This window comes from Macaca nemestrina, chromosome 6 (genome assembly GCF_043159975.1).
Source record: "Macaca nemestrina isolate mMacNem1 chromosome 6, mMacNem.hap1, whole genome shotgun sequence".
Taxonomy (NCBI): Eukaryota; Metazoa; Chordata; class Mammalia; order Primates; family Cercopithecidae; genus Macaca; species Macaca nemestrina.
Window position 1 is genome coordinate 176,413,748 of NC_092130.1, and position 8,938 is coordinate 176,422,685.

An 8,938-nucleotide genomic window follows, 5' to 3' on the forward strand; every position below is an offset into this window, starting at 1 on the left:
GGCCCCTGCCCCCACGCCTGGTTAATTTTTGTATTCTTAGTAGAGATGGGGTTTTACCATCTTGGCCAGGCTGTTCTCGAACTCCTGACCTCAGGTTATCCACCTGCCTCTGCCTCCCAAAGTGCTGTAATCATAGGCATGAGCTACCGTGCCCAGCAGAAAAAATCTTAAGTTAAGAAAATTATCTTAACCAAGAGTTAGCCATGGAGAAGTCAGTTAAGTTTATTTAGGAAGCATGGAAACACAGCCATGGGGTAGTAGAATCAGCTGAATGTCCTGAACTTAGATAAAACGCATGCACATAAACAAACACCAACATTTCTTTATTGACTTTTATTTATTTTTTTATGTGAAAAGTGGGAAACCTGCATTTTGCACCATTTTAGCAGCCTGTGGCCAGGTTTTATGATAGGATGCCGCTCTGCACGTGAGGCCTGAACTGTTCTCTGGTTCTGTTTAGACCATACACCTTCTCTGTTTCTATTTTGTTAGTGCCTAGAGATGAGATGACATATATTTTACCTTTTGTGTTGCGGTGGCTGAAAATTTCCAGCCACAAAGACATAGTTGGAGGACGAAACTTTTCCCAACCGAAACCAGGTGCACGTATATGACCCAGGGTATTTCCTTAGAGACCAAATGCTTAAGTTCTCATCAATAAACTTAACAGTAGGCGGCACCAACAACAGACCCAGTTCACTAACAGAATGGAATGCAACATATGGGACAGACATGGTTTCACTGAAATAATCTGTGGTCTGTGATTGCATTTCCAAAGTAAGTTAATAACCACCTTCACAGGGCTATGGATTGCAGCTCCAGTTCTGAAACAATAGACCTGGGACATTCAGACTCATTTCAGGTGAACTAATCATTTTCTGAAAAGAAAAGTAAAAGAAATTATTTATAATAGATATATAAGTATCATGGGGACAGACAATATACTTCCAAATGCACTAAATCACATTTCTTCCAACTTACACACCACCCCACAGACAGTGCAATATTCTACTGAAACCCTTTCTCACAGGGGAACTCAGGTGGAGGAGACCAGCTTCTTGAAAGATGATGGTAGGAATAAAGGAATCAAGTAGACAGTATTGAGTCAGTGGAAAAAAAAAAATAGTTTGTTTTTATTTCCCCAAGGATGATTTAATTTAACTGAGATAATTTGAAAAAAAAAAAAAGCTTACATACATGTAAGAACTATCAGACTGACAATGACAAATGTAGCTTCTAAAATAATCATTACCACGGATGATCATGTGTGCAACAAGATGGAAATTTGAGAATACTCAAATGAGAGTAGTGGAAATAATTGAAGGTTGGAGAATAGGTCTACAAAACCAAGGGCAACTGAATTATGATGCTTCAGCTGAGAGGAGTATCATCAAACTGGGTTGATTGTTTTTGAAGAGTGGGTCCGGTGAAATCTACAAAAACTGAGAACGGAAATAAATGAACATTTATAATAAAGAAGAAACAATGGATGTTAGAACTAGAAAAGACCTCAAAATCACATTTGGGGGCCCCACCTAAAAAATTACATGTCGGGGCCCCACCTAAACTTTTCCAGCTTTGTTAGAACTAGAAAAGACCTCAAAATCACATTAAGGGGCCCCATTATAACTGACGATTAGAATCCCTGGGGCTAAGACTCAGAAATCTGTTTTTAAAAATCCCTAATGAGTTCAATTGATCCTCAAAATGGAAGCCCATGAGTCACTTTGTCTCCTATTACAAGAAGAGTTAAGGTAGCAAGGTAGCTAAAAGGCAAAAAAAAAAAAAAAAAAAAAAAAAAAAAAAAAAAAAAAAAAAAAAGCTCATTCTGACTTCATGTTTAATTAGAAATTAGAAAACTCTCCTGTGTAGATTCTGTAACTTAGTTTCTAAACAGCTGAAAGAATCCCTCTTCCATCTCGTACATGCTGAGGACCAGAGTGCCAGTTTAGGATTTATGTTTGACATGAATCAGAGGATCTGTGCAATCCCACTGAGTCAAGGGAGGTGAGCCCAGACATGAAGCTTTATTGCCATTGGGAAGAACGTATGCTCTATACGTCCCTCTGGACTCGGGTATGGGCTTTTATTGTTTTCTTTAGCACTTCTCAACTTAGCAGCAAGAAGAGTCTGTTACTTGGGACGGATTTAATTTGGCAAAATCCACCCGTTATCCTTATCAGAGTATTTGGGAAGCACCTACTTTGCATAATGAAGTGCTTGGCACTGAGATTCCCACATGCAGGCGTTGGGATGGTCAGGGTTTTGTTCCATTTCCCTGGACTCATGTCCAGTTTTGAAATTGCATTCCGAAGAGTTATGCAGTCATCATTCTTGTCTTCATTCATATCAGTTTCAATTGCTGATATTGTAAAGATGCTCCTTATTCGCCTCTGTGGGTTCAAAAAAGTGGCAGGCTATGGGAAACACTTGGAAACCATCGCATTCACTCGATTCAATAATGACTGGATGAGAAACATGCACAGGTTACTCTCTATGCCCAGGAATTGCAGACAAAGCAAAGAGAACAGAAGAAATTGGCTCCACTTTGCAAGTTGATGGGTCTATTAAAGAAAAGCATGATTATGTCTTCATATTAATTAGCAAATTGTATTTCACCTATTCTCTATTCTTGCCTCTTGGCCTATACAGCCATTAGTTAACCCAAAATCTGCTTTCTATCCATCTCTATCTCTGCCACATGCTAGCTGAGAAATCTTGAGCAAGTCACTCACATCTTAGACTCTTAGTTTTCTCAATATTAAAATGAGAACAGTAATACCTACCTTAAAGAGTAGCTGTAGGAATATGAAGTGTCAGGCACACAACTCTCAATCAGTGTTGCTTTCATTGGTTTTGAAATGATGGGTGTATTAGTCCACTTTTGCACTACGATAAAGAAATGTCTGATACTGAGTAACTTATAAGGAAAAATTTAATTGGCTCCCAGTTCTGTAGTCTGTACAGCAAGTGTAGCAGCTCCTGCTCAGTTTCTGGGGAAGCCTCAGGAAACTTACAATCATGGTGAAAGGCAAAGCGGTAGCCATTGCTTCACATGGTGGGAGCAGGGAGAAAGGGTGGGGGGGCAGTGCCACACACCTTTAAACAACCAGATCTCGTGAGAAGTCTATCACAAGAACAGCACCAAAGGGATGGTGCTAAACTATGAAGGATCCACCCCATGATCCAGTGACCTCCCTCCAGGCCCATCTCCATCATTGGGAATTACAGTTAAACATGAGTTTTGGGTGGTGTGATGGTTAATACTGAGTGTCAACTTGGTTGGATTGAAGGATGCAAAGTATTGATCCTGTGTGTGTCTGTGAGGATGTTGCCAAAGGAGATTAACATTTGAGTCAGTGGACTGGGGAAGGCAGACCCACCCTTAATGTGGGTGGGCACCATCTAATCAGCTGCCAATGAGGGTAGAATATAAAGCAGGCAGAAAAATATGAAAAGGCTAGACTGGCCTAGCCTCCCAGGCTATATCTTTCTCTCATGCTGCATGCTTCCTGCCCTTGAACACTGGATTCCAAGTTCTTCAGTTTTGGGACTTGAACTGCCTCTCCTTGCTCCCTGGTTTGCAAACAGCCTTTTGTGGGACCTTCTGATGCTGTGAGTTAATACTTAATACACTCCCCTTTCTATCTATCTATCTATCTATCTATCTATCTATCTATCTATCTATCTTACTAGTTCTGTCCCTCTAGAGAACGCTGACTAATACAGATGGGACAGATATTCAAACCATATCATTGGAATATTTGAACTCATTATAGGAATACACATATAAAGCAGTGATAAGACCAATACTCTTTTCTGTAGTGTTGGAGTTAATGTCCAGCTAGCCAATATTCTTTAAATATTTGTTGAAATATATAAATAATTGAGTCCACAGCTCAATCACATTCTGGTGTGAAGGACTTGTCACTTCCCTTATAGCTTTTCACCATTTGATCTTGAAATACTGGAAAAAAGTCAACATGTAATGGGAAATGTGTTGGAAAGATGCTAGGAACTGTTAAAGAGCAAATTCTTTTGCTATCATGACTGCATCTTCCAAGAGTCACCAGGAAGCAATGGCAGCCACAGCCATCCTTCTACCCCAGAGCGCCTTCACTATTACTTGGGCCCTTTAGAGCCTGGGACTCAAGAGAGCACTGCAGAAATGGGGTGCCCCTGAGGCTCATCTGCCAGCGTCCCCACTGTGGGCTCACAGGTGTCTCAGGATGGACCCATCCCTCTGACTCTCTTCTTCTTTGGAAACTTTGGGCTGTTCCTCTGTGGCCCACTGTGACTCCCACCCCCTTCTTTTGTGCAATTTTTCTCCAATGAAGAAAATGATAATCTATGAAGTTTCTAAATCATCCTCATGGGTCCCCAGAATCAATAAGAGGCTGCTTGAGTTTCCTAAGCATTTGAGGCCAGTAAATATTAGGAAAGAGATGGGGTCAAAATTAAAACAAGCAAAAAATAAGGACACCTAGGAGACCTCTCCCAAACTTCGTAAGATGTTATTTGAAGTAAAGTATGGCAAGGACTCACTTACCTGTTTTTTTTTAATCAATGGAGTTAAAAAAGAAAACTTCTTTTTTTGGAGAATCCAACCCTAGCTTACTCTCTGTGCATCCTGTTTCCTTCCTTTAGCTGAGTCCTTGTGACTCCCAGCACCTTCCTGAAAAGTCCTTTGTGGTTTTTCCCTCTCCCCTCTTTCCTCTTGTGCCACACAGCACAATAAGACAAAGGTGAATGGCGATTTACTTACATACCAGGTATAATTCCAATAAAATACCTTTCTCAGAATCCCATATTTCATGTAAGAAAATATCTTTGTAACATTTATAAAATATTTTATAGGCCAAACAACTAAATACACAACAAAATATAAAATCATAAAGATATACAAACATTAGTTGATAAAATAATCCTTCACAGAGAATTTGAGTTATATCTATATAATTTCAATTCAATGCTTAGTAGTGAAAATACAAGTCATTTGGATACATTTTTTAAAATTGCAATTATTGGATTCTGTTCCAAGATGGCTAAATAAGAACGGCTCCAGTCTGCAGTTTCCAGCATGGCTGATGCAGAAGACATGTGATTTCTGCATTTCCAACTGAGGTACCTGGTTCATGTCATTGGGACTGGTTGACAGTGGGTGCAGCCCATGGAGGGTGAGAGCTGAAACAGGGTGGGGCGTTGTCTCACATGGGAAGAGCAAGAGGTTGGAGGATTTCCCTTTCCTAGCCAAGGGAAGCTGTGACAGACTATACCTAGAAAAATGGGACACTTCTGCTCAAATACTGCACTTTTTCCATGGTCATAGCAACCAGCAGACCAGGAGATTCTCTCCCGTGCCTGGCTTGGCAGGTTCCATGCCCGTGGAGCCTTGCTCACTGTTAGCACAGCAGTCTGAGATTGACCTATGAGGCTGCAGCCTGGTAGGGGGACGGGCATCCGCCATTCATGAGGCTTGAGTAGGTAAACAAAGCAGCTGGGAAGCTCGAACTGAGTGGAGCCTACTGCAGCTCAGCAAGGCCTACTGCCTCTATAGACTCCACTTCTGTGGATGTGGCATAGCTGAACAAAAGGCAGTAGAAACTTCTGCAGACTTAAATGGCCCTGTCTGACAGCTCTGAAGAGAACAGTGGTTCCCCCAGCATGGTGTCTGAGCTCTGAGAATGGACAGACTGCCTCCTCAAGTGGGCCCCTGACCCTGTGTAGCCTAACTGGGAGACACCTCCCAATAGAGGCCAACTGACTCCTCATACAGGCAGGTGGCCCTCTGGGATGAAGCTTCCAGAGGAAGGATCAGTAGCAATATTTGCTGTTCTGCAGCCTCTGCTGGTGATACCCAGGCAAACAGGGTCTGGAGTGGACCTCCACCAAACTCCAACAGACCTGCAGCTGAGGAACCTGATGGTTAGAAGGAAAACTAACAAACAGAAAGGAATAGCATCAAAATAAACAAACAGGACATCCACACCAAAGCCCCATATGTAGGTCACCAATATCAAAGACCAAAGGTAGAAAAAACCACAAAGATGGGGGAAAACCAGAGCATAAAAGCTGTAAATTCTAAAAACCAGAGCAGCTCTTCTCCTCCAAAGGATTACAGATCCTCACCAGCAATGGAACAAAGCTGGATGGAGAATGACTTTGACAAGTTGACAGAAGTAGGCTTCAGAAGGTCAGTAATAACAAAATTCTCCGAGCTAAAGAAGCATGTTCTAACCCATTGCAAGGAAGCTAAAAACCTTGAAAATAGATTAGACGAAGGGTTAACTAGAATGAACAGTGTAGAAGTCTTTAAATGACCTGATGGAGCTGAAAACCATGGCACGAGAACTTTGTGACTCATGCACAAGCTTCAATAGCTGATTCGATCAGGTGGAAGAAAGGATATCAGTGATTGAAGATCAAATTAATGAAACAAAGTGAGAAGACAAGTTTAGAGAAAAAAAGATTTGAAAGAAATGAACAAAGCCTCCAAGAAATATGGGACTATGTGAAAAGACCACATCTACATTTGATTGGTATAACTGAAAGTAATGGGGAGAATGGAACCAAGTCAGAAAACACTCTTCAGAATATTATCCAGGAGAACTTCCCCAACCCAGCAAGGCAGGCCAACATTCAAATTCAAATTCAGGAATACAGAAAACACAAAGATACTCCTCAAGAAGAGCAACCCAAAGACACATAATTGTCAGATTCACCAAGGTTGAAATGAAAGAAAAAATATGAAGGGCAGCCAGAGAGAAAGGTCGGGTTACCCGCAAAGGGAAGCCCATCAGACTAACAGCAAATCTTTTGGCAGAAACCCTACAAGCCAGAAGAGAGTGGGTTGCCAATATTAGACATTCTTAAAGAAAAGAATTTTCAATCAAGAATTTCATATCTAGCCAAATTAAGCTTCATAAGTGAATGAGAAATAAAATCCTTTACAGAGAAGCAAATGCTGAGATATTTTGTCACCACCAAGCCTGCCTTACAAGAGCTCCTGAAGGAAGCACTAAACGTGGAAAGGAACAACCAGTACCAGTCAATGCAAAAATATATCAAATTGTAAAGACCATTGATACTATGAAGAAACTGCATCAATTAATGGTCAAAATAACAACTAACATCATAATGACAGGATCAAATTAATACATAGCAATATTAACCTTAAATGCAAATGGGCTAAATGCCTCAGTTAAAAGACACAGACTGGCAAACTGGATAAAGACTCAAGACCCATTGGTGTACTGTATTCAGGAGACCCATCTCACATGCAGAGACACACATAGGCTCAAAATAAAGGGACAGAGGAAGAGCTACCAAGCCAATGGAAAGCAAAAAAAGAGCAGGGGTTGCAATCGTAGTCTCTGATAAAACAGACTTTAAACCAACAAAGATCAAAAGAGACAAAGAAGGCCATTACATAATGGTAAAGGGTTCAATTCAACAAGAAGAGCTAACCATCCTAAATATATATGCACCCAATACAGGAGCACCCAGATTTATAAAGCAAGTCCTTAGAGACCTACAGAGAGACTTAGGTCAATAATGGGAGACTTTAACACCCCACTGTCAATCTTAGATCAACGAGACAGAAGGTTAACAAGGATATCCAGGACTTGAACTCAGTTCTGCACCAAGCAGAACTAATAGACATCTACAGAACTCTCCACCCCAAATCAACAGAATATACATTCTTCTCAGCACCACATCGCACTTATTCTAAAATTGACCACATAATTGGAAGTAAAATACTCCTCAGCAAATGTAAAAGAACAGAAATCACAAAAAACTGTCTCTAAAACCACGCTGCAATCAAATCAGAACTCAGGATTAAGAAACTCACTCAAAACCACACAATTACATGGAAACCGAAAAACCTGCTCCTGAATGACTAAATAACAAAATGAAGGCAGAAATAAAGATGTTCTGTGAAACCAACGAGAACAAAGACAAAATGTACCAGAATCTCTGGGACACGTTTAAAGCAGTGTGTAGAGGGAAATTATAGCACTAAATGCCCACAAGAGAAAGCAGGAAAGATCTAAAATCAATACCCTAACATAATGATTACAAGAACTAGAGAAGCAAGAGCAAACCAATTCAAAAGCTAGCAGAAGGCAAGAAATAACTAAGATCAGAGCAAAACTGAGAGAGATAGAGACACAAAAAAACCTTCAAAAAATCAAGGAATCCAGGAGCTGATTTTTTGAAAAGATCAAGAGAATTGAGAGACTGCTAGCCAGAGTAATAAAGAAGAAAAGAGAGAAGAATCAAATAGACGCAGTAAAATTTGATAAAGGGGATATCATCACCGATCCCACATAAGTACAAACTACCATCAGGCAATACTATACACACCTCTACACAAATAAACTAGAAAATACGGAAGAAATGAATAAATTCCTGGACTCATACACCCTCCCAAGACTGAACCAGGAAGAAGCTGAATCTCTAAATAGACCAATAACAGGCTCTGAAATTGAAGCAATAATTAATAGCCTACCAACCAAAAAAAGTCCAGGACCAGATGGATTTACAGCCGAATTCTACCAGAGGTATAAAGAGGAGCTGGTATCATTCTTTCTGAAACTATTCTAATCAATATAAAAAGAGGGAATCCTCCCTAACTCATTTTATGAGGCCAGCATCATTCTGATACCAAAGCCTGGCAAAGATACAACAAAAAAAAGAATATTTTAGACCAATGTCCCTGATGAACATTAATGCAAAAATCCTCAATAAAATAATGGTAAATCGAATCCAGCAGCACATCAAAAAGCTTATCCACCACAATCAAGTCAGCTTCATCTCTGGGATGCAAGGCTGGTTCAACATACACAAATCAATAAATGTAATGCAGCATATAAACAGAACCAAAGACAAAAACCACATGATTATCTCAATAGATGCAGAAAAGGCCTTTGACAAA

The 8,938-nt window shown here is 40.3% G+C and overlaps 1 long non-coding RNA gene across 1 annotated transcript; it reads right to left on the reverse strand.

Moving 5' to 3' along the window:
• Positions 1–375: 375 nt before the first annotated feature.
• Positions 376–3,115, reverse strand: LOC139363650 (uncharacterized). The gene is made up of 3 exons (XR_011624367.1): positions 2,787–3,115; positions 2,204–2,564; positions 376–1,442 (listed from the first exon to the last, which is right to left on the reverse strand). It is a non-coding gene; the product is annotated as an uncharacterized lncRNA (long non-coding RNA).
• Between the last annotated feature and the right edge of the window lie 5,823 nt (positions 3,116–8,938).